This window comes from Falco naumanni, chromosome 3 (genome assembly GCF_017639655.2).
Source record: "Falco naumanni isolate bFalNau1 chromosome 3, bFalNau1.pat, whole genome shotgun sequence".
Classification (NCBI taxonomy): domain Eukaryota; kingdom Metazoa; phylum Chordata; class Aves; order Falconiformes; family Falconidae; genus Falco; species Falco naumanni.
Window position 1 is genome coordinate 46,209,288 of NC_054056.1, and position 26,040 is coordinate 46,235,327.

The 26,040-nt window shown below is 39.4% G+C and overlaps 1 long non-coding RNA gene across 1 annotated transcript in view; it reads left to right on the plus strand.

Moving 5' to 3' along the window:
* LOC121085765 overlaps positions 1 to 26,040 on the plus strand; it is a 342,524-nt gene that overhangs the window by 80,469 nt on the left and 236,015 nt on the right. Inside the window, exon 2 of the long non-coding RNA XR_005827182.1 lies at positions 21,842 to 21,979. This is a non-coding gene — a long non-coding RNA (uncharacterized LOC121085765). The remainder of the gene's footprint in view (positions 1 to 21,841; positions 21,980 to 26,040) is intronic.

Sequence of the window (26,040 nt, forward strand, 5' to 3'; positions counted from 1 at the left end):
ACTGTGTAGTTACTTATAAATCACTTCAGCATTTAGATCAAAAGAGCACTGCAGGATGTCCTTGATTCGCCCTGCCTTATGTATCAGAGGTATGGGCTGGGCTGAGCCATGTGTTCTGTAGCATTCCAAATCAGTGTTTCTACTTTTTTGCAGCTATGGGATGCTATGTGGCAAAATCTAGTTCTTTCTCCTGCATCTGTGAAGAGCCTTGGAGAAGCAGCAGCCAGTGAAGCACTTGTCCTCTTGTTGTTGTGGTTCAGAAGTGCTAGCAGAGCAGCTGATGAGCCCTCCTGGAGCTATTCAGAAAGCACATACTTGCACCAAAGTATGAGGCAGAGAATGTTGTTGCCTTTTTTATATGAGTAGTTAAAGACAGTATATGGAGTAATGAGTCTCAAACAAAAAAATAAAATGGTAGCACTAGAACTTAGAGACGGATTCCCAGGCCATACTTTTTAAACTGTCCTTGACATAGTGAATGAATTTAAGCAAAGGGTCTGGGGGAACAGGTACCAAATACTATTAGACTGCGCAGTGACTGCTGGCCTCTTTTGTACTGTATATGAAAGTCATCCAGAGTCTGGCAAAAAAAGAAAGAGGAATCTCGCTTTCAAGGTTGATGACGAATGGGCAACCAGACTGCCTACTTGTGGATAAAAATGATGGTTTGTTTTCAGATTAAGGTTTTGGTGTGGTTTCTATATGAAATTCTTCCTCTCTAAGAAAGCTAAGCAGTTCTTTTCTCAGCGTGACTGGCATTAACAGTCCAAGACAAAGCCTGCACGGTAGTTATTCCTTGCTAGAACTCTTCAGAAATTGTAATTTCCATTTCACCAAAAACTATGACTCCAATATTTTCCTTTCCAAAACAGAAACTAAGTGACACTTTGTCACTTTGTCTCTGAAAAAAAGCTGCTGGGAGAAAAAGACTGTAGAGATATTAATATAAATAAATATTTAATCTTTTTCTGCTCATAACTAGCTCTGGTCTTAGTATGTTTTCGTGGTTAAACCCCAGCTAGTAACTGAGCCCCACACTGCTCTCCCTCCCTCCCTCTGCCAGTGGGGTGGGGGAGAGAATTGGAAGAGCAAAAGTGAGAAAACTCATGGGCTGAGATACAGATGGTTTAATAGGTAAAGCAAAACAAGGAATTCATTCACCACTTCCCATGGGCAGGCAGGTGTTCAGCCATCCCCAGGAAAGCCGGGCTCCATCACACCTAACAGTGGCTTGGGAAGACAAACGCCATCACTTCAAATGTTCCCCCCTTCCTTCTTCCCCCAGCTTCATATGCCAAGCGTGACACCATGTGGTACGGGATATCCCTTTGGTCAGCTGGGGTCAGCTGTCCCAGCTGTGTCCCCTCCAGCTTCTCGTGCCCCCCAGCCTGCTCGCTGGTGGGTGGGTGAGGAGCAGGAAAGGCCTTGGCTCTGAGAGCTGCTCGGAAGTAACTAAAACATTGCTGAACTATCAACACTGTTTCCAGCACAGATCCTAAAACACAGCCCCATACTAGCTGCTATGAAGAAAATCAACCCTATCCCAGCCAAAACCAGCACATATGTGCATGTCTTTATATGTTGCTGTGCGATGGAAGTGCTCTGAGGAGCTGACCTCTTTCTACTGTATTCATCAGGAGTAAAGAATCTAAGTCTGGAAATCTGAACCCATCCCATCTCAATCATATATAATCAGTTTTTTCTCCCACCAGAGACTTTGTTGGAACTCCTAATGACTTCAGTGGAATTGGAACTCCCAATGACTTCAGTGGAAGCAGCCCTGAGACCTGAATTCCTTAAAATGTTAAAACCAAATGACCATCCAAGAGCAGTATTTGTTCTCCTCCTGTTCCCTAAATGGACTAACACATTGATTTTGAATCCATGGTTTGGAGACTCAATTACAGATTAAGTGTTTTTTTTGAGGCAGGAATTAGAGGTATAGCAGTGGGAAAATGCTTTAAATGAATTGTTTGTATTGTCTGCCAACAATTACTTGTTTTTGTAACTCGGTATTACTGATGTTGATAAATTAGAATTATATATTGTAAAATGGCATGACATCTGTTCTATGGGGGCAGAAGAATGCTGATGTGAAAGCCCCTCTTAATGAGGAGCAGTTGATATATGTGCAAGCACTTTTATAGTTTTGTCAAACAACATAAAAGTGTTATTCTGGATTTACTAGCAGCAAATAAAATCCAAATTGAAATAAGATTTTTAAACAGCACAAAATCCCAACACTTTTCATGTCACTAATAAAACCCCCACATGTCCCGGTAAATACAAAGCCTTAAAGTTGCAGTACTATCTTGTATGCAAAATCAAGAATACTATTTACTCAAGCAAAACTCCTGTCTGTGTTACTGCCACTGGAAAATGAGTAAGTATTATTCTCTGTATTTTCTTTTTTTATAATTTAATTGCAATTATTGATAGAAATACTGACTTCACCATATCCTTTTAAATACATCTGCAGGGGCTCAATCCTGACATCTTGACTTGCCATCCTTCCATCTTAAAACCTCAGTGAGGTTTTAGCTCAGGGATAATTCACATACAGTTTGAGGGAGTTTCAGGACACTCACATTTTAGTGTTCAGATCTTAGAAGCATAATTCTGAATATTCTGTTAAGTCAAGTTATGGTTATTGACTTTTGAAATACAGATGATAAGTGTTGTTCCTTTTTTACCATTTTGGAATGGAATACATATGGCCAAACTCTACTTATTTGATCCATCTCATCAACTTTAATGATGAGCAACAGACAGGATTTGGCCAGTGGGTGCATAATGTTGAAAACCAGACAATTCCACCTTTATCATTTTTCATATTTTTTCATCAATGTCTGCAGGGCAGTCAGTTTTTGTGGTCCACCATTGCTTTTAACTTCATATAGTCCATTTTTTGTTTCTTTTAAAGATGAATTCATCTCAGTGGTGACACTGGCTCTTGCTTTAGCTAGTTTTAGGACAGAGGAAGGTGATGCAGGCAGTAACCTTATCAGAAGCAGGTCTCCCTGTTCAATGTGTTGCTTGTTTGTCTGGGGAAAAGTAAATCTACTTATAAATGTCTTCAAAGGAAGACAAAGCCCTCTTCCTCCTCCTCATTAATATAAAAGAGAACCCCTTAGTAGACTATGAGGTGCTTGATAAAGATAAATGGTATTGTTATTAAAATTTGTCAAACAAACTGTTTTCTATAGATTGAGTTATTCTAAAACATATTTTTCTTTTTAAAAGGTGTGATAACTGCCTAATGTAGAACTAAAATAATTCTAAGTATTAATGACAAATTGTCAACAGACAAAGAAGAGAGAAGGGTCGTCTCTGTGTGGCAAGCAGGAGATCACAGACTTTAGCATGTAAATCTGCATGGTGTGGTGGTTAACACTGGTGAGGATCACCTCTTTCTTTGGAATAAGAGCTCAATTGCTGTGAAATGGTGTTACAAAACCGTATTTAGAGTCATTTATCTAAATCGCATTGATGGTTATTCTGCCTTTGAGCAGCAAAACATATTTCGAGGGAAGGGAAGCTGAAGGCTGTGTTTGGCCTGGCACCACTCTGCTGTGGTTTCCCACACCCTGGGACCAGAGGTGGCCTCTGCCCTGCTCTTCTTTCTGTGCCTTAATGCAGAAAGGAAGAAAAGGAACATTTCTGTGCTGCTTCTCTCCCTCAGTTCCAGGAGGAGGGAATAAGTGCAGCACATGTAAGAAGGGCAGAACTCAATCTGAGGCAAAAGTCAGGCATTATCTTAAAGAGCATGACATGATTTGGGGTGAGCAAAAGCAAGGGTTTACATCCAGGGCACTGTGTTATTGTTATAAGGATTGGTAATGAAAAAAAGCATTTGTAGCTGGAATATAGCGTTACTGTGTGGTATGAAAACACAGTAAGGGCTAGCAGACAGGAAAATCTGACCAGAACAATTTATTAATCTCTTAGGCAGTATCCTGAGTCCAGTCATGATTTTTAATAGTGGTGACCAGGTTAGCCTGTTGTCTTAATTCAACCTCAGATCACCAGAGAAGGCAAGTGCTGAAGAAAAAGCACAGTCAAACAGCTAATGGTTTCTGGCCTGGGAGATCTGGGGAACTGAGCAATTTTCTCTTCCAGGTTTGGAGAAATGTTGCACTCCCAGCCAGCGTACCATTGTTTTATTTCATATGGTCATTTCTTGCTGTGCAGCAAGGTTGGATTAAATTGTGCTAGAAACTGCACAGGAATCAGGAAAGCTAAGAATGCTCCCATTTAGGCTATTTACTTCATCTGTTCTCCTGATTTATGGATGTAGTGGGGGATTGACCTTATCATGTTTGAAAACCTGAAATCCCATAAGACGTGTCAGGATACTGAGTTACAAACAGGCCAGTTTGAAGTTAGATTTTAGATGCTGTAGATTTCTATCCATGAGCAGGTAGGACCTGGCCTGAACAGAGATTAGTTCCTCCAGTTACATTGGATAAAGGAACAGACCTAATATATGTGTTAGGGCTTTTAATTTACACTGATCAGAATTTTCTTGACTTGATATTGCAATTGTGAATATAGAAACCTTTCAAAATGCACAATATAGTGTCCTAGGTGATTTGTGAAAGTAAAATACCTAGAAATCTTGTACATTAACCATGCATACATTTTTATATGCTTTCAATTCAGGTCTGATAAACTGATCTGTGTATGATCTGAATGCACCCGTTGTTTTAGAGTAATCAAGCCTGATTATAATTTCCCCATTTTAGTCTCTTTAAAAACAACCCTAAACCCAAACAAAAATAACAATTTTCTCATCTTCTGGGGTAACATGCAAATGAACTGCTGACTCATAAGTGCTTGTGTTTTGCATAGATTACCACCTAGGAGAAAACAATGAGAGACTGTAACATTCTGTAGCTTTTGGATTTTGTGGATGACACTTGCAAATATATATGTGGGGCTTATGTCAATGACAGAGTCAGTATTTTATCCTCTAGGCCTTCCATTTAAAAAATTAACTTGTGATTAATTGCTGCATGCTTCCATTACTGCAGTGTAGATGGATTTTAAAAGCCTTTTGAAAAAAAGATGGACCTTGGGGTATTTTAAATGCAGTAGCTGTAGAGCACTCGGTTTTATTTTGTATTTTTTATATTCATAGTGATTGAAAAATCAACTTCAGTTAGGGTCACAGGATAATAACATCAGTTCTGTTCTTCTGGAAAGTTTGATTTTTTTGTTTCTGTTTAAGAAGCTGACAACCATATCTGAAACTCATTGATTATCTGCTTATAATAGCTCATCATCTCGATGGAACAGACCAACAAAGCTTTTCCACTTTGTTGAGTGTGTTCCAAATAGCAACAAAATGGGGCCAGAGATATTTGAAATTCAGTTAGAATAATGATAATGTGGTTTATTTATTCTGGAAAAAAAGAATTATTTAAAGAGTGAGTTGTGATCCATTTAAATAAATCCTGATTTTAGATTAAATGAATTGTTCTCTTCACTGGTCTAAAAAGTATATTTTATGGGGGTTCTAGCATTGCCTCATAGTTTTGTTTGCTTTTTCTCGTAAATGAAAGGAACATCTTAAAACAGTGCATGAATTCTATTAACGTTATTTAATCTACTGAGTCGAAGGTTTTCTCTCCTAGATTTTTTTTTACTCTTGTAAAAATCCATTGCCCCACACCAGTCTTTCACGGTCATTCACATAACTTGACATTTACTGCTTCCTCATTAAATCTTACAGAATAACATCGTTATTCAAGTGGGTGGGATTTGATGGCTTTCTTTTTTTCTTTGTATTTAAAATCCAAATAATCTGCTGGGTATTCTCATTCCAGTTCCTCGGCCTTCTAATCTGTCCAAACATACCAGAAAACAGGAACGTATCCTTTCTATGGTGAAACCAAAGCAACCCAGAGAATGTCTTTGCTGAACACAGTTGACTGTCAAAAATGAAAACAAATTGATAAATTACAGTTTGCAAATCACTGCAATAGGGAATTAAGAGTGGCTTGTAATAAAGCAGATTTCAGCACTTTTGGACAATTGCTTAGCACCATCTGCAAAAGAAAATTTTGTTTCTTTGTCATTGAATGTATATGTTTTTATATAAAGATAATTTAATCCTTTCAAGAATCTGCATTTGATCATAAAAGAATAAAAAGATACTTCATAATGGTTCTATAAATGAGATATTCGTGTATGAACAGGCTCACTGATTTACCTTTGATTTTTTAATAACTTTCAAAAAGCAAAGTAGGCAGAAAAAACCCCATGCTCTGCTGTTTATTTTGAGAAGCGTTTGAGCCATGTGCTTTAAGTGACTCAAATCTGGATGTTTGAATTTCTTATCAATATTTTGACAGAATGGAAGTAATACACAGTCTTTAAATCAGTTTAAATGGTGGGCCAGGGTGCCTGTGAATATAGCTGAAAGATCTGTATCATTGTAGGATACTGCCATTTGGTTTTGGTACTTGATCACAGCAAAAAGCGGCAGTGAAATTTGGATCGGAAAAAGATTTTGTTTGAAGAAGTAGCAATTTTAGTGCTCAGTCCTTTAATGTTAGTAATGTGTAAAATCTTAAAGAAATTTTGATGTCATTATGTCTACCCTGCATTAGTCCATATAAACACACAGAATAGGGGATTATGACTGAAATGAAACCAGGCGGCATGCTGACATTGATTGCAATGGAGATATATGTTATGGCTGTCCCTGTCCTGTACCCCTCTTGATGTGGCTGGGCAACTCAGCTACCCTTGGCTACCTCTGGGCTCATGTGCCAGGTAAAATGAACTAACCAGAGCTCTGCTCTGACGGGCAGCATTGCAGCAACATGCTTTGAGGATGCTACTGAGAAAATGCATAGCAAGCTCATCTTTCACTTTTAAATGAGTCAGGTTTCCCTTGGAGCTTTTCAGTTAGAAGAAAGAAATAAATACTTACCAAAGGCTACCGATAAAATCTACACTTTTTCTTCTTCTTTTTAATAGGAGAATGTGCAACCTCCCTTCTAGCAAAAGGATGTAAATTGTGAATTTTAAGAAACAAATCCTGCTGCACAGCAGGTTTAGACAGGCTGCTACAGTTGGGGCCTTAAGGCATTCTGTGGCTTCCCTGTGGTAAGCCATGGTTCTCATTTGTAAAGCCAGGAGAATTCCCACTGATGCTATAATCATATGCATGATCCTTCTTCCATCTCGGTGCTCCCAGCATCAGTTAAAAAAGAAAAATAGGCCAAATGTTGGTTGTTATGTAGTCAGTTATCCAAAAGCTTAGGAAATTGGTAGATTTTGCAGGATTTAATTTTGCCCTCAGGAAAAGAATTAAGCTTTTTAGTGGAAATCTTAAAATTAAAAAAAGAAGTGATGAGCCACTGAGCTGGTGAATGTTTTCCTGATTCGGACATAGAATCATAGAACCATTTAGGTAGGAGAAGACCTCTGAGATCATCAAGTTTGACCATTATTACATGGCAGTAAAGCCATCAGTTTTGGGGGGGGGATTTTTTTTTTTTCAGTAAAACATTCTCATTCTCCCATGAACTCTCGTTTTCCAGATATGGAAAACCCTTCTAGAAAAAGCAGGAGTGTATACCATGATCCTTGCTGTGATATACTCTCCTGTGTTTGGTCAGCTCGGTGCTTGGTGACTCTCTGTCCAGTTTGATTCAGCATCTCTTCTGTTAACAGCCCTTGATGGACTCATTTCAGCATGTCCTTTTGATCCCCTTTATTCTTTTGATACTCAGAAAAAATAAGTCAGTGAGTTTCACAGGTCAGTTATGTTTCGTTGGTAAAAGTACTTTGGTGTCTTTCAAGTCTTCCCGTTGAAAGTTTCATTTTATATCCCCTCCTTTCTGTACTGTGAAAAACATTGGATATCTCTTCCATACTTACCTTTTCTGGGTCTTTTATGATGCTGTAAACCTCTGTCTTCCCCCTCTCTGTCCTCTATAATTTCTTTTTCATTGTTAAAGAGCACTAGCCTGCTGCTTCTTGTCCACTGTGGAAGCTGTTTCAGAAATTTCATTGTGCCTGCAGCCCTCCTGTGTAAAAGCAGGGAAAACCCTAAACTGGAAAGGACCTCTGGAAATCATATAAGCCCACCTACAGCTGACAGCAGGGGGTCGGATGAGGTTGTTCATTGGCTCAACAAGATAAATCCTCAATTACTTCCAGCAAGGGGGATTCTGTTATTTCTCTGGACAACCTGTTGCAATATTTGGTTCTCACAGTGAAGAACTTCATCATACAGACTGATGAGATTTCCTTTTGAAGCAACTGATGCCCATTGCTTCTTGTCCTGTCACTGTGTTCCTGTGAGAATAGTACCTCCATCTTCTCTATAACTACCTTTTAGGTATTGAGAGAATGCAATTAGACTCCCCTCTGCCCCTTCTCTTCTTTAGGCTGAGCAAACTGAATTCCTTTGACCTTTCCACATGCATCAAGGTCTCCAACACTCTAATCAGCTTGGTGGCCCTTCGCTGGACCATGTCCAATATTTCAATGTCTCCTTTGAAATGACAGTCCAAAACTGAACATATTATTCCAAGTGCAACCTAACAAATGCCAAAAGAAGTGGTAACAATCTGTTATCTGTTTGTTTTACTTTGGCTGATGGAGTCAAAGCCCCAGGTTGGTTTCATTGCTGCAAGGATGTACACCTGATCCAGTCAGTCCCTGGCCTGCACAGATGCAGGATGTTATAATTATTATCGTGAGAGAGTTCATTGCAAATAGCCAAATGAATGCACAGAACTGTGTTGGAAAATTCATAAACAACTGCTCCTGTACAAGTGCTTTGAAGTACAGTAGTGATCAGGATATGTGTAAGCAGAAAGCTTTTCCAAAGTCACTGAAATTTAAGATGAAGATTAGATATCAACATAATTTTTTAAAAAATTAATGCTGGGGAGACTCCACAGACTGTATTTCTGAGCAGTATATGGCTGGAAAAAAAAAAACCAAAAAACCAAAACAACAAAAACAGTGATGCTTACATGACTTTATGTCTTATTTTTAGTATTTTACAACTAGCAAATTTACACCCTGTGTTTCCCTTTTTTGTTTACACAAAACACCACTCCATTTTTAAAATTCACTTGTCTGTTCCCAGGTATAATTATCTTTATTTGCCAAATATTCGTTTCTCATCCTTTGGTATGGTTTCCTATTAGGAGGGCATCAGTCATAAATTTTTTGTTGCTAGAATTTCTAGCAAGTTTTCATATTTTCTTCTTTCACTAGCGAATAAGGGAAGTATGCCCTTGGTTCGGTGTTGCAGCTAGTTCTGGGATGTAGAGTGAAGAGTCCTGGTTTGGGGTTGAGATATTCTCTCGCTCCTGCTTCCTTTTTCTGCTTTTAGGAAAGAGGGCAGAGATGAGATCAAGCACTTTAAAATACTGCTGCCACTGAAGGGAGTCATCCTGTCCTCCTTCCACTCCACTGCTTTATTCTTTTGCCTGTGTTCTCCCTGATGTTACTGCAAGTATTTCTGGAGAAGGAGATGGCCTGGGTTAAACCCACAAAGACAGCAACATTAACAGAGATCCAGGACTACATTTGGTAGCAGCATCTGTTCATGCCAGCTTAAAGTGTTAGCACTATAGCTTAAACAGGCTTTATTTGCTAGTATTTGCAACTTCAGTGAGCAGCTTTTACACTTCCAAATGGCTGTAGAACAGGGTAATCACACATATCTACATGAGAACTAGTCCCTTGAATTGGTATTGAATGCCTAAACCTGTTAATTTTTTGTTTTCTTTATATCCAACCTTTGATAGGGAAATAAAAGTGTGGCTTTAACAGTAAAGCCAGTAAGACCTCAAAAAGTAGTAGATAAGAGGTTAATTTCTGATTTTTCCCCCATGAAGTTTCTTGAATGTTCCCTTTTGAGCTACTTGTTAGTGTAGATATCAGCTTCTTACTAAATGAAATGGTATCAGTAAGCGCTTGTTAGCTGAAGAGATGGCCTGTAACTGCACATTTAAGTTAATTTTAGCAACTATTCAGACACATTCTCACCTCCTCCCCTTCACCAATATGTTCTAATTCTCTAAGAAAAAGGCAGAAAAAAGCCTGAAAAGGATGTTTCCAATTAGTGTGGCTTTCACATATTTAAATTCTGTCTCTCTCTGCCAGATAATTGAATAAAATGTGATACATTCTTTTGATCTTTGTTGAGATGATGTAGGCTGTAGATATTGTTTCATTATACAGTTCATGTTGACATAGATAGTATTATGCCACTTATAGCTTCTTTGGCAGAGCTCTGGAATCAAGTGTTCAGCAGTGATTAATGGCCAAGAATACACAGACCTACTGTTGAGTCTAGGATCTCTCTAATCTCTGCTCCTATTCTTTCTCTCAATTCCATCGTTAGTTAATGTGGGTTCTGTGAATACAGCATTTCTGATGACCTGTCATACAGCTTATACTGCCAGCAGTTAGCATAGCTGTAGCATAGAGCTAATGATCAAAAAAATCTCAGTTGTCTTAATTCTTGCTTATTACTGTATCTTTGATGCCCTTTCTCTGCCTGGCATTTTTTTTATTTCATGTTTAATACAGAAAAGACTTTTAAACCTCTGCTAGACTTTTTTCCCAGTCCTTACACACTGTAAAATCAATTAATACACTTTCATGTGTTATGCCCATTAAGTGATATGTGTGTTAACATAAATATTTAATTGTTAAAGGAGAGATCACTTTGTCCTAAAGCTTTAATTAAATTAGATGCTTCTCCAGATGATTTCCAAGATGAAACAGTCCATTATGAACATTTGCCACTGCAGAAGATTTCTGCTTATTGAAAGACAAAAGGGTAATTTCATCTAGGATTGTTGCAAACTGTACAAGTCCTTCATACTGATAAAGAAATTCTCTCTCTTTTAACCTTGATATGTTCTGTAGTAATGAATTTATGAATCTTTAAATTCAGTCACATTATTAAAGTGGGGATATGATGTTAGCACTGTCAAGTAAATGATAAGGATGAAAATTAATCTACATAACAGTTAAAAAGATCAGAGTCAATACCAATTTGTTAATAATTACCGTTACTTTAAAAAGCAAAACTAACATCATAAAAATAGGCAGCTATGGGACTTTATTGTATGTCAACTGGAGTATGAATATTTCCAATAACATAGTCTTCACATGGCAAACTGGAGTTCTAGGGAAACTAAATATTCTTGATGTTGGGCTGCTGAGGCATCTAAACTATAACTCCCATGAGTTACCTTCAAGGTAATATGGAATCCAAGTGTTTCTTTATCGATCCAAAATATTTCTGGTCTGGGGCAAAATGTTTCTGTATTGCAGTTTTGCCTGATTATCTGAACACCTTCCACAGATTGGAATCCTTTTTTATATATATGCTGTAGACTCTGTAGTCATGCGTCTATCTCCCACTGAAAACACGTCACAGCGGTTTCCTTCAAAATATAGTACAGCTATGCATAATGTATGATAAGACTAGAGATGCGCTATGCTAATCAAAATTTTAATGTCCTAGTTTTCCAGATATTATTATCTATTCACTGTGTTTTTAAAAGAGTACTGATTAAGAATTATGTCAGCTGTGACAAGCCATAAAGCCAAGCAAGACTTTCAGTGATAACCTGGAAAAGGCTCTCTCTGAACACGTTTTAGTATTAAAATTTGCTTTGAGGAACCTGGTTCGTTCTTTGCTGGTGGGAGGAGGATTGCATCAATAGAGTCCTACTTGCTGACAACATGTCGCTGAAGATCTTAGGGCAAGGAAATGCAAAGAACAATAGCTTTTTTCTTTGGGTCCGACATGGCTGTTCTTACTCAAATGATTGGTCTGTATTTGCTTCTTTGTCTTTGTTGACCAGGTCTTCAAAAGAAAGGATGCAAAAATTCAACCCTCTTTGTCACCTTGGACATACCCTTAAGTAGCTGAGTGCCTGGCTTGACCTGAAATCTTATCTGCCTCCTTGCTCTGCAGAGTATACAAATGTCAGCAAGGTTGTTAAATATAAGTTAAACAGCTCAGCTTTGCATCTGAGTGCAATCCTGTTGTGGGACTGACCCTCTCAGGTATACCTGAAATATTTCCCTTCCCAACTATCAGACTACTAGAATCTACTTGAAATTTTTGCAGTTCTTACATAGGCTGCAGCCTTGCGGGCATTTCAGCCATATCTTTAGTTGCTTCGTGTCTGGGCTAGACACCTTGAAATAGTCAACACTGCCTGATGCTGAGGTTATGTCTAGACAGTGAGGGAAGTCGTATCTAGATTAAAATGGAAGTGAAAATCAAATGCCTTGCTGTTTCTGCAGGAATACTGGGAAGGGTTCTTTCAATAATGTGAGATGCTCTTCTCTTTTTGCTTAGGGCAAGATGTGACAGCTTAAGCAGGGATGAGGGATTTCTATTGTTCCTGGGGTCGTGTCCAAAGACATGGTGAAGGATCAGATTGGTGGAAGTGCTTTTATGGTTCCAGACATGGAAAAAATCTGAAATTAATTATTTTAGGTACTTGGATAATTCTGTTGTCATGATGTTTTCTTTAATAAAAACGATTTACTAAGCAGTATGTTACTGAGTGTATTTTTTTGAGCAATAAACAAAATTTCTTTGATGTCTATATTTTTATAGTTGGAGGTAACTGCAAAAGAAGGAAGCAGTGTAAAACGTACTTTGAATGACTGAGAATTCTTTCTGTTTTATTTAAGAATTTTAAGTATCATTAAAGTGGTAAGCTAAAGAAGGTCTGTTTGGTTGAGTGCTTTACTGTCCACTGGCAAGGCAGCTGATAAATCTCTATTGAAAAATCATTTGAAAACCTAACAGATGGGATCTGTAATTACTGGATTATGGATGTTCATTGTTCATTTTTCTAGCTGTGTTTTTATTCTCTTCTGGGGACAGTAAAAGGAGAAAAGGACTGGTGGGAATGCAGGAACATGAGGGTCAGTTTGAGAAAGTGGGAAGAAATCAGACCAGTGGGAGGAAATGCATGTTTCCTTATAGATGTGAGCAGAGTCAGTGTGGTGTCCACATAAACAGCAAAGGAAACATGCACATTTTAAATGCATTCAAGGCTAACTTTTCAGTCTGAAGTTATTGCAGTTTTGCATACAGTGGCTGAAGGGAGGGAAGTTAATAAGGCACAAGACAGGCTACAAAAATGTGATTGGGTTTTTTTTCTAGAAAATCATCCTGATTCTGAATGGAATTGACTTTATGCTTTTGGATTTACTGAAGTTGAGAGTACTGGATGTCTAAGTCCTTTGCCCAGCCCAGAAAGGATGAATGAACAGACCACTTACTCCTCTGGCTGCACGGGATCACAGTGGCTGCCATGACCCAGCTGCAGCCTGGGCAGAAGGGACGGGCAACCAGAAGGCTAGGAGCTGCTCTGAGGGCGCTCCAGTTCAGGCAAGGGAAAAGGGAGCCCTTGGGGGAGACAGATAGGAGAGAGTGCTGGAGGACATTGCAGTGGGAGATGCCTACAAACTAAAGGAGCAGTCCCATGCAGTGGGGACTGATCAGGAAAAGCAGACACCGCTTAATCCCCCGTTTCTCATTGAGGAGGGTAGGCCTTGCTGCTCTATCTCTGCCCTTGCTGAGCGGCAGTGATGGAGCTGAGGCAAAACTGGCAGGAGCAAGATAGTCAAGGAAAACCTGATCTTCACCTCCTGCCAGCTTCCCTTCCTCCTGCTGCCTTGGCCCATGCCTGCCCTCACTAGCTGGAGTAAAACCGGAGGGCAAGACATGTCCATTCGCTCAAGGAGGTGAACTTCACGTATCCACGGCAGCGTGAGGCTGGCTTTGTCAGGGAGACTGTGTGCAATGGGAACCGGGCTGGGCAAGGGCAACCTAGAGTGGTCCCTGAATCTAAGTGTAGACAGGACCACATGTGACAGTCTGCGAAGACTCTACTGGGCCACTAAAAATGCCATTAGCTCGGACATCTGCATGACAGCTGTTAACTGAGAGAGCCATCTTTAAAGCGCTTGCCTGCCAATAGCGTGTGAAAGGCTGCATGTGAACAGCAGAGGGATTGCCTTTGACGCCTTCTGCCAACAAAGGAAAGGGCACGGTGCACTCTCTCTTGTGTGCCGCTTTGCCTTCCCTCTGCCCATGTCCTCATTCCTCTCGTCGATGGTGCTCAGCAAAGCATCATCGGGATTAGACGAAGTTGGTGTGAATTCAGTGAGCTCTCCTTACTGGCTCCAGACTGACTGACAATGCACCTACCCAGGGAGAATTCTGCACAGGGATGGCTCATGCCCCTTCCTCATGCCATGTTGCCCTGGGGCTGTACAAAACAGCACAAGCACACATACACTGCATTTAGCTGGTTGCAGAGTCTAATGCCAACCACCCTACACTGTATAATCATGAGATGTGGAGAAAGCATAGCGTTTGTTGTGTTTTAAGGAAAAAAAATCTTTAAATTAGAACTTGAGCCCACTGAAACAAGTGACTTCTGTGAGAGTGGGCCTGTGATCCTAAATCAGTCATGCATACCCTCATCGTGATTTGGAGAAACACCCATAAAATCAAGAATACAACTCCAGGGAAATATGATATTTGGTTTGTATAAACATTATTCTTGCACATACAGACTGGTGCCAACTTACCACATTGATGGGGTTTTATGAATACAGTCTTTGCAAATAGCCATACATACAAACTGTTCATTTACAAATATGTAAGTCATCTGGAAATTGAGCCTTAAACAAATTTCTTCATAGCTATGTACTAAAAATGTCTGATGTCCTGTATGATGCAATGAAGAAGCTCAGACAGAACATGAATCTGCACCTTTATTTGTATTTTTTTATAGTTACCTCTGTGCTGGCCCTGTGATTCAGTATGATATGGGTGCTACTAGTATACAGGAAACCCTTAAACGTGGAATATAGTACTTACTAAAATAGATCATGTTCCCAAGGGGAAAACAGCAAAATTACATGGGATCTGTAGAATAAAGAATAACTAAAATCACCCAATTATTTAAACGGAGGTATTTTTCTATCAATGTAAGATCTTGCTGAGCTTCCGGAGCATAATTTAGAGTAGACATTTTGCCTGTAGTTCATGGTATAAATATTTTATATTATCTCCCACACTATTAGAATAAGAGAGGTAGTGTTATTTAATCCACTCCTGGCAAAACAGATGCGTGCCAGAATGCATAAAGCACTCAAGGAACTGTATTTGTTGTAGTCGAAACTAGCTGGTAAAATGATTTATCTGAAGTTAGGTTCCTCATTGTGGAAGTGGATTTGATGGTGCTTGTGAGACACAATTTAAGATTGTGTTGAATAGTCATAAAAAAAAAAAATAATGTAGTGGAACAGTTAACAATAGAGGATGAAAAAAGCCTCCCTAAAAGGTAAGCAGGTAAAGCAAGAGTCTTGGCTGGGCAAGAGGGCAGGGAAGGGTCTGAGGGAAAATACATGTCTGTGAATTCTTTGAGTTCGACTTAGTAGAAACTGTGACCATAAATAAGTGGAGTTGAATATACCTTTTGAAAAGCAGTTGCAAGCATAGGAACGACAAGCCTTAGCAGAGAGCATGCAAGTGTTGTGATTGCTGTGCAGTGGTCTTAGAAAGTCTGTTGTAACCCAGCAGGGATGGACAAGTTTGATGTCTGATAAAGGTTTTCCTAAAAATTTAACCTTTGGAGGGTATTTTAATACCTATTGTGACAGTCATTGTCTCTTATTCTTTACCTGCAGCACACGTTTCAGTTGCTTGTAGCTGATACACTCTGACCACAGTCCTTGGGTCTGAGGTGGGTATTTGGGTGTCATAGGAGTTAGGATGGGTGGTCCAAACGCTTCTTCTCTAGTTTCCATTTCTACAAAGTAGGGAGGAGATGAATGCTGATTGCTAAGGACCATAATTTTGCACACTCCACCCAGGGTTTAGCAATCGGAATGACATTATTGGTAAAATCCTATGGAAAACATTTGATGCTATGCCCTTTTCCCCTGAGATGATTGTGCCTAAAGATGTTATGCATAGGGAACGATAAAAAAATGACCATTTGTTGTGTGCATTTGTTATCTGATAAACTATGTCAGTCAGCACTCTTCTGTTTATTTACACTTCTTTTCTCATGCTTACTGTGGCTTTTTTTAATGTGTCTGATAACATGGCACCAGCTGCAAGGCAGAAATGTTTACTCTGTTGGGATTTTGTTAAACTTTTCAGTATAGATTAAAAAACTTCAGGGGCCCCTGGATGGATAGGCTTGAGTTGGAAATTTATGTGTGAGTAACAAATATCATAATGCAGATGAGCCAGAGAGGAGAAGGGGAAATTTATAATAAGGGACTGGGCTGGCAGTATTAATCTGCCTCATGTAAACTGCATGATGGATCATCCCACATGACCAGAAGGGCTGCTGCTGCTACTGCACTCTGCCAGCAAGTGGGACAATAAAAAAGTGTGCATGGAAGGGTGGAGGGGAAGGCACATGTGAGGGATTAGGAAAGGGACAAAGAACAGCTATTTAAAACGGGACATCTCAAGCCTGGCCAATAGTTCATGTTATATATAATTCAGCCAATTCATTGGGTAAATCATTTCATATGCTCCATGAAATGCAATTTGCTTCCATGGCCAAGCATGACAAAGGTTTCACAGAATTGCAGTTGGCAAAGAGCTCTTCTAGGATAGTTAATTCAGGGCCTGTGAGATTGCTGAGGCGTTATGTCAGAACATTAAATAATCACACAATGTCATGAGGGAATATCTAATTAAGAGCCCAATTTCTCAAGGGTTTGAATACCTGTTACAATGTGCCAAGAAGCCTTAATTCTCACCGACAAGAGCAGCAGCTTAGGGTGTTCCCAGCAGGCATTTAATAGGATTGTGCCTTTACTTCATTTGGTTGGGGTAAGTCCAGGCCAGTCAGGTGAAGCAACAGTAATCAAACAAGACAAGGTAATGACAAATAGGGTTACATCCCAGCAGGAATGTTATCACTTGCAGGTGATGGAACATACTCGGGTGTGAAGCCCATATAAAAATTAGGGCCAGATTTAAGGGTGTTATCTTAGGAGTTAAATTTGTGCATTTGAGAAAGATCCGCTTGTACTCATCCCGTGCAAAAGATCTGTAAAAGGCAACATGAATCCTTTATCAGCCCAGACTGTCATCCTGTGGAAACAAGTGACGGAGTTGCTATCCATGGTTCCATCCTAAGGACTTCAGTGATTTAGTCAACCTCATAAGGGCTGTCCAGCTCATAAAGGCACAGAGCATTTCATTCAGTATTTGGGAGGCATAAAGCTTGAGTAGTGTAACTTTAGGGAAATTTGGATGCTGAAGTTCCCTGAGCAGCATTCTTGTCTCATGTCTCAAGAGACAGAACAAAATTTGAGGTGGACAGATGGAGACTTAGCAGTAAGGTCTTCTTCCCTTCTTATATACCTGCAGCTATATAAAGGAGAAGAATGTTAGATGCAGTCAGAAGAGCATAGACATCATATTTTGGCTTATGTTACTTCTTTTAGGCAGAGGTGAAAGTGGAGATTGTGTTCTTTTTCTAGTATGAAGAAGTGTTTCAAAAGCAGTAAATGGGAAAGGAGTGTGGCATTATGTTAAGCACTTTTGGGAGAGTGAAAAGTTAAAATCAATCTCTGTTGTCAGGCTCTTAAGTAAGGAATGATGCATTAGACTACCTGATTTTATTTGATTTGTTGGGAAACCAGAGCTGCTGTGCTGTTTCTTGAACAGAATTGCAGGCTTCATTTAAAGAGAGATGCAAAGCACACGCATCATTCTGGAAGATATCAACATAAGCATTTTCTATACCATGAGTAATGTTTACTGGAAGAAATCAAATTACTGTTACACAGACCATCTGTTTTCTTTGCATGCAATCATGTAAGTATTTTAGGACAAGCCATCCTTTTTAATCAATTGTAAATCTCTTATGGGAAGGCACTGTTTTCTGTAATAAAATCTATTTTTATGATAGATGTAAGAGTTTTAAATACTGGTTTCTTCTGCATAAATATAGTGTACATATTGTTCATAACATAAAAGTAGGGTTGTACAGCATCAGTTATTATCTGTCAAGAACTTAATTTTAGGGCTTTTTGGGTAGCCATTTTTTTATATTTGTTGGATCTGCAACTTGTTAGTATTCACATATTATAGCAAATAACATAATGAGTAAGATGGTCCATTTATAGCCTGGGAAGTTGCTTCCTACCTATGTTCAGTAAACATAGTGTACAGGGTCTGTATTTTGTAGCATGCCTACTGTAATAAAAATGAATACTGGCAAGATGATTGTCCATTGTCTTAAATGCTTACGCTTGGAAAGACTGAAGAAAAAAAGGCATAACTTGTTGGAAAATGACCCTGTGGAATGACACTAGAGAAACCTGAATTTATGGTGTAAGAAGTCAATGAAGGAGTGTGAGATTTGCTTTACGTTTAAGAGTAACACATTCATAGATGTATATGGTCCCATTCATCTTAGTGGATGTTTAATCAGCCCTGCCATTTCATTTTTATCACTTCTGTTCAGCTTCCCTGATTTGTATACTGCCTTTAGGTGCACAGAAGTTTCTCTTGAATTCAGAGGAAGCTGAAGGTCTGCCTCTTAAGCAAAGTCCCTCTGATTTCAAAAGAAGCTGTGTGCATGCAATACCAGAAGTTGCACTGTATTGTATCAAATGCCCCTGAAATAAAAGAAAGGAACAAGAACTGTAAGTAACAATTGGAAATTCCCTGAGAAGCTTGGCTGTCCTTCTCAATGAGGCTCGGAAGCCCTAATTTCATTTGTTCAGACACTTTCAAATCAATGGTATTTTGTCTGAATAATTAAGCTTCTTACTCAGGCTTGAAAAGTATATGGTGCTAAATTCTTGTTTTTTCTTGGTAAACATGAAGAGGCAAAGAGGGAGAAACAGATGGAACACGCACCTAGAAAAATTATAGTACCTACACTCTGGTGCCATCCCAGGGTACAGCGGAAGCTTTCTGCTGAAGGAAACATCAGGTGAAATGAAAGGCCCTTATAAGTTCTTTAGTGAAGGCTGGACTCAAGATCTCCATGTCCTGTCTATTCCTACTTAACAACATCACTTGTGAGCTACAGCGTGTAGCACAGGGACAGCTGCCTACCAATCAATCCCAGCACCTCCCTAGACCTGGAGCTTACCTAGATCAGTCAAGAACAAGGTGAGAACTAGGTCATCAGTTAATCTTTTTGTATCAGTATGCATTAATTCAGTAAAAGGAAAAAAAGCGGAACAAGCTAAATGGCTTACAAAATCATATAGGTAATAGAGTGAAATAAAAAAAAAATGCAGTTGGTGACAGTCTAACTGTGTTATGCCATTCACAGTATTTTCTATTCAAATTCAGCATCTCTTCTCTCTAGAAAAGTATTAAATATGAAATAAATTGTTACTTTTTCTTTTTTCTTTTTACTTCCACACTTCTTCTATTCAGAGGGAAGAAAACTGCAGGCAAATTAAGTATTTCATAGAATCACAGAATCGTGTTGGTTAGAGCAGACCTCTGGAGGGCATGAACAATGTCCTAGTCCAAGCAAGGCAAACTTAGATAACTTTGCTCAGGGCCACTTTCAGTTGAGTTCGGACTGTCTACAAGGATGGAGATTCACCAGCCTCTCCCAGCTACCTGTTCCTCAGTCTTCCTTTTACTGCTGATGTTCCCCTAGAAGCTCATCTGGTTGCCCCTTGTGTCTCTCACCAGTTTCAAGTCCAGCTCGAGTCTGGCTTCCCCAGTTTGATCCAAGCAGGTCAGAGCAAGGAAGTTCTGTGCTGTTCCCAAGTAACTCTCCCAGCTTCTTCATTCTCTGTCCACACTGCCCTTCTGCTGGCCTACGTGACTTTCCACATGGCTGTCTGGGAAGTTCCTGTGCATGGGGGAGGCTGTCCTCAGCAAGCAGCTTGCTCTTCTGGGCCTCTTTGCCGTCTTGGTTTTCAGGAGGCATATTTTCATTTGAACTGTCAAAAAAAATTGATGCAAATGATGAGTTTAATTTTTAGATTTTCACCTTTCCATCCTCACATCCCTAAATCATTTTCAGCAAGATATAGCAGTGTAATCTGAAGGATATAAAAGCATTGTACTTCCACAAGGTTTTCTTTTTATAGCATTGTTTTTCATTTGTATGTGAGTAAATTTGCTACAGTTTTTTTTTTTAAATGTTTGCTTAGAAGGTGCCAAGTATTTTCACTTTTTTCTGGAAAATTTTTTTTTAGCCAGAACTTTGGAACAGTCGCTGTGCGTTCTTTAACAGCTTCAGTAGCATAAGCACTGTATTTCCCAGTTGTAAGATCTGTTTTTATCTAAGAAAGATATATTGATGTATTTATAATTGTCACGGAACTGCTGCTTGGAAATTATCATATTGTTATTATGAAGAAATAATTCAGCAAAATGATTTAATTTGCTTAGTGGTAAAGAGAACGATAAAATATGAATCAGTATTGTCATGGTTACACTGTATTTTGACATAGTACTTGTGTTGGTCTAAACAGTAATAAAATAATCTGCTCAATGAGCAATGACAATGAATATCTTAAAACTGACTCCATTTTAAGTGCAGTAAGTAGACAATACTGCTGATTATTTTAAGAATTTCCTGTGTCTGCAGTGCTGATTACACTGGAGTGGGAATCAGCAACAAGGTGCCACACAGAAGACTTCATTTATAGTAGCTTTATAACTGATGCAAAGTGAGACGATAGATTTTGATACCCATGACCTTTAATAGAAAAATCTCTGAAGAGAAGTTTACAATCTCATCTCCAAAGTTATCCCTAGTGAAAGTCCTTTGTATTTTAGGTTTTGTGAAGCAATTAAAATAATTACTTAGTCTTTGTTGGTTTCTTTTTTTTTTTTTTTTTAAAGTTATTCCAGTACCTTGGCCATTCAGTTGATAAATGAAAAAAATTATTCAGGGGAGCTCTGAAATCCTCAAAGCTAGACATTTGCCCATTTCTGCTTTTAATGATGTTCTAAAGTACAGTGTGTCTGGGGCTTTACATGTTTTCTTTTTTCCATTTGATCCATGGCAGCCCAGTGGTCATAGATGACGTGATTCATGTGTGCGATCCAAATCCTCCTCTTCCGCTTCTCTACCAGATGCACTGATTTTCTGCGGGAAATGGAGCAAAAAAGTGCCATAGATGATTATCGTGCTTGACTTTGAACTGGTCTCCCACAGCTCACTTAGTGGAAAAGAGGGAATCAGAAATGTTTGGTCACCATTTTGAAATATATTTAGGTCTGACCAGTTCATCATTAAATAGGAAAAGTCTATAGGTATTCAAAAATGCCACAAAACCAGTGAATAATCTTTAAGGAAGACATCCTGAATTGAAAAACAAGTAGAAAAGATAGTTTACAGAAGGTACAGGAAAGAGTATATGCATGGCATGATGGGATTGAATCAATATTTCAGAAGTGATCATGGTCATTGCTGCAATACCTGAACAGTGGGATAGAAACCTTAGAAATGAAGGCATTTAACACTGATGAAAGAAAAACTTATTTGAAATGTGTCAAGTTAACTAGTAAAATTGATTGATATAAGATACTATTGAGTGAAACACCGGAAACTCTCCTCACATATTATTTCTCTACAACTAAATAGGGCAGCATAAAAGATTCTGGCACTTCCCAAGCAATAATTCCCCCAGGCTGCTTATTTGGAAACCATTTCTTGGGTTTTTTATTCCTCGGTATTGTCTACTGTTGGAGGCATGGGGGTAGGAACTACTTGAATTATAGTATGATTAGAAACGATTGTTTCAATGCCTTCATATGCCACATTTGGTCTCTATATCCTCTCTGTCACAGGAAACCATCTTACACCCAGAGCAAGAAACGTAAATTTACTTGGCTGTCCCATAACTCTAAGGGACCTGATGCATGAGTGGACTAGAGAAAGGGAAGAGAGAAAAACTCCAAAGACCAACAGATCATCTTGCTTGCAGGGTGAGTAAATGTCCCAGAATCTCAGTCTTACGTTGTCAGGTACACAAAGAGTGATCCTACTTTAAGCATTGCCTCAGGAATTTCCTCTCCGGTAATTTTTGAGAAACAGGTGATAAACATGTCTCCTGTTTCCAGGTCTCTGACACTGGTGACCCACACTTGTTGAGAAGTATTAAGCCAGATACCTCCTATATTTGCGGTTCAAGCCTGGAACATGGATTTAAAAGAATAGGCAGTGCTGTGTTGTGGGGGTTTTACACATGTTGTGCTGCGTAGGCTCTTTTCAAATTGGGTGGGTGGAAAAGAAGTATCTAACTATTACTGAATCAGTCCAAACTCCTCATGATGCAAAAAGACATCCAAAAGAGGGAAGAAAGGAAGAAAACCAATTTTCCCAGTGTTGACTGTACTTAGACTCCTATAGATCTGTGCCTGTATTCCCTGCTTTCTCTAGGCAGTTTTTTCTTGCTTACAAAACACCAATAGAAAAAATCACTTAGCTGAAAAGCAAATATTTATCAACTACTGTGATAAGCAGAACCTAATTCTGTGATCCCCTATTCTTTCTGGGTTTGCCTGTTCCAAAAAGTGGTAGAGGCACAGACTGCAGCATAGTCTGGAGTGTTTCCTCCAGTCATAGCAGTGGGCCAGTAGGTCTGTCAAGTACCAACATGCCAATCCAACAGATTCAGGAGTCCCATGTACAGAGGATGACTGATTTTTTAAAAAGATGATCCAAATCTAAACATGTGACTAACATGGCAGAAAACCCAAAGAAAACCTGGAGACTTCCTCAGAGTCCTCCATCTGGTGGTTTGTGCCTCTACAAAAGACATAATAAAAATGCTGTCCTCTTCCATTGGGATGGCCAGAACTCCCTCTGTGTGCTTCCCCACTGTATTTGGTCCTGCCCATTTCTGCACCCTAAACATTGTCAAGGCCTCATCTGCTTCTGCCTTCTGTGCCAGGGCAAAAAGCATGAGCTGCATAAGTAGAGCAAACCCATCTTCCCTGAGACATGGGCCCAGTGGACACTTTTTTTAAAGAAAATGTAGAGCAGCTGAATTACTACGGTTTTAGCTGTGTGACAGCTCACTCCAGCTAGGAACCTTAAGGCAACTTGCCAGAGCCTGCAACACGATAGAACAAAACGAAGGGTACTCCAGAGGACAAGTACTTTCCTGCCAAGAGCTCTCTGATACAGAATGCAATATCTAGCCATATAATAGTGCCTTTACAACTGCTACTAGATGATGTATTTAGTACATTAGGCTGTTTTTCTTAGCATACAAGTAATGTTTTGACTTTGATGAAAGTCTGCTTTTTCCTACTGTACGTTCTTTGAGGTGATCTGTGTAAACATGGAGGCTGTCTGGGCTTTGCCTTACTCTCCAGTTAGAAGAAGGGGAACTTTGTTATTTTTTCTTTTTGTTTTTGATTTTTTATTTTGTTTTCTGTAAGTACTGTTCTGAGTGTGCTGAAATACTGTGCTGGTGCACAGAATTTTAACAGAAATCAGGTTATTCCCTTGCTCACTCTGCACCCGCCGGCAACAGCAACAGCAGCCCTGCTTTCTGTTGCTGGACTCTGGAATCTAGGGAAAGGTGTTCAGGGGCTGAGGTTTCACTTTTCTGCTCTAGCAGCTGCTTCTTGCCTCCTTGCAGAAAAGGCACTGGAGCAGATACAGCCTGTGGGCACAGGTCTGTCCATACTTCATAAATAACACACTGTTTTCTTCAACAGTGTAATTACACTCTCTTGTTTTAATACAGTGGTGTACTTTCTGAACCACTTATTTCCCCCTTAGTTCTAGTTTATTTTATATAATAACTGTGCAATGGAGATGGGCTTGACATGCAATGACACAGTGATGCCATTAAGTGAGGGCCACTATGACTGAAAACAATAAAGGTGTTCAGTAAAAGTGTCAACATAGGTGAAGATTAGAGTTAGTATTACTTTTATTCTTAAAACCATTACTATGTGTATTGCTTTTGCAATTGACTTGTAAAATAAAATCATCTTCAAACTCAAATCTTATTGAAGCTTCATGAGCATTACTACAGGGAAAATAAGAAGTCGGTAAATGATTAACTGTATAATTAAAGGTTTCACATTTAGTTCTGTCACTGCAGTGATTAATGGTTTCCATTATTTTGTCTAAGTAATGCACTTCTGTTTTTTCTAGTGTTTTTCTTTCCTTCCTTGCTGTTAGTGTCTGTAATCTTATGGTAAGGAAATTTATCACAAGGACAACGTTTTTGTCCTTAGCTGCAAGGTACAGAGGAGAGTTAAATCAAAATACAGAAGATGCAATACACTTCCCACTGCAGTTGGTGGGAGAATTGTGAAGTTTTTACAAAGCTGGGCGTGTAAGAACAAAGGGTAGGATGTAATCTCTGTGCTTCTCTGCTGTCACATCTAGGGCTGAAACAGGTGTCTTCAATAGCCAGTCCCAGGAAGGCTCAATAAAAACAGGGCTGGGGCACACTTCTCCCTCTCTAGTGCATGCTAGAATTGGGTGGAAACCTGCAAACACAGCGGAAACTGCCTTGAAATAGCCCACAGCAAAGGCTGAGCAGAGCCTGCAGAGGCCAGGCTCTTCTCTGGAGGTAGGTGCCCATAGCAGGGCTTTTTTTAAAAGGACTCATCAGACTTCATGGTCATCATTGCAGCTCAACAGCTACGTGGGATCTCATGCTTGTGTGAAACTGAGGGCTTTTCCTTTCCTTACCAAGTTGCCCAGCCACTGGGCTGTGCTGTTGTCTCACAAGGCTTTCTGCCGGCTGTGTGAAATTTGTGACTTCACTCTGGCAGGGCTATAGTGGGACTAATGAGCCATTCCCCACTCCTATTTTCCAGGTGAGCTTGTAGTTCTGCTGGAAAGGGTGTCCCCACACTGCCTCAGGGTGGGGAGAGCCTGGAAATGAGTTCCCTCACACCGAGTGCTCCAGCTGTATGCTTCTGTAATGCAGGATGCCACCTTTTCCAGCTGTGCCCTAGAAAACAAGGGTGTTTTCTGAAGGGTGCAAATATGCCTGTGCCTGTTAGGTGTATGCTAAGCAGATCTGAGATTTTGAGGCTTAGGTGTTGCTTCAGAGTCACAAGGCTCCTGAATTTGAGATAAGCACCCTGTTGCTGAGGTGGAGTTGTGTGTAGGACTTCAAAGACAGAGTGAGAAATGAGCTTCAGCAGCCACTGAACAAACGCTTTCTGGTGACAGTTTTCACGTTCAGACTTACATTTGCATGTAGTCCAAAATACCTTTTAACCAAGAACCCGCTTTAATAAGATTTCTTCTCCTACCAACATGTGGTACTAAGATTATCCCCTTAGAGCCATTTGACACAAGAACTACTTTTATTTTCCAGACTATTGCAGGGTGAAATAGCTTGGGTTTTATTTCTGCTTGGGATTTTGAATTCATACCCAATTTAATGTCACCTAGAGCTGTTACCCTGACAAGAAAAAAGATCTTGCCTTGTCTTCACTCTTTTAACCTGAACATGGCTCATAGATGCATTTATTGATAGTTCACAGCAATGATTAATACAGTTCAATTAAGCTCTGTTGAAGGTGTTGTAATTCCCACCTCCACACTATTGCATAACATTGCTGTGTTTCTTCTTACTCTTTGTCTCAATGAAAATACGGGGGTTCTTTTGTTTTAATCCTGTGCAACAACTACAGTAGACACTTCTGAGAAGAAGAGATCTTCACAGAATTCTAGCAGAATAAAAGAGCATGAAAGTGAGTTTTCTTGATAAATGTTTATGCAATTTTGTCTTTCTTTATACATTTTGTCTTTTTTGTATGTCTCTATCTTTTGGGCAAGTTTTTCATTGCCCTAATATTTTTCAGCTATTGTTTCTTTTTTGTTGTTTCGTTGTTTGTTTTTCTGGCACAATGTTTTAAGATAGGTAACCAACAAGAACATGCTGTTCCAGGAAGTTATGAGAAGTCATAACTCCAGTACTGCCTTTCTTGAAATTTTTTGAGGATGATATTGCTGGGTTCTGAGCAAATGTGTGTTTTAGGGAAGGACTTGTTCACATGAAACT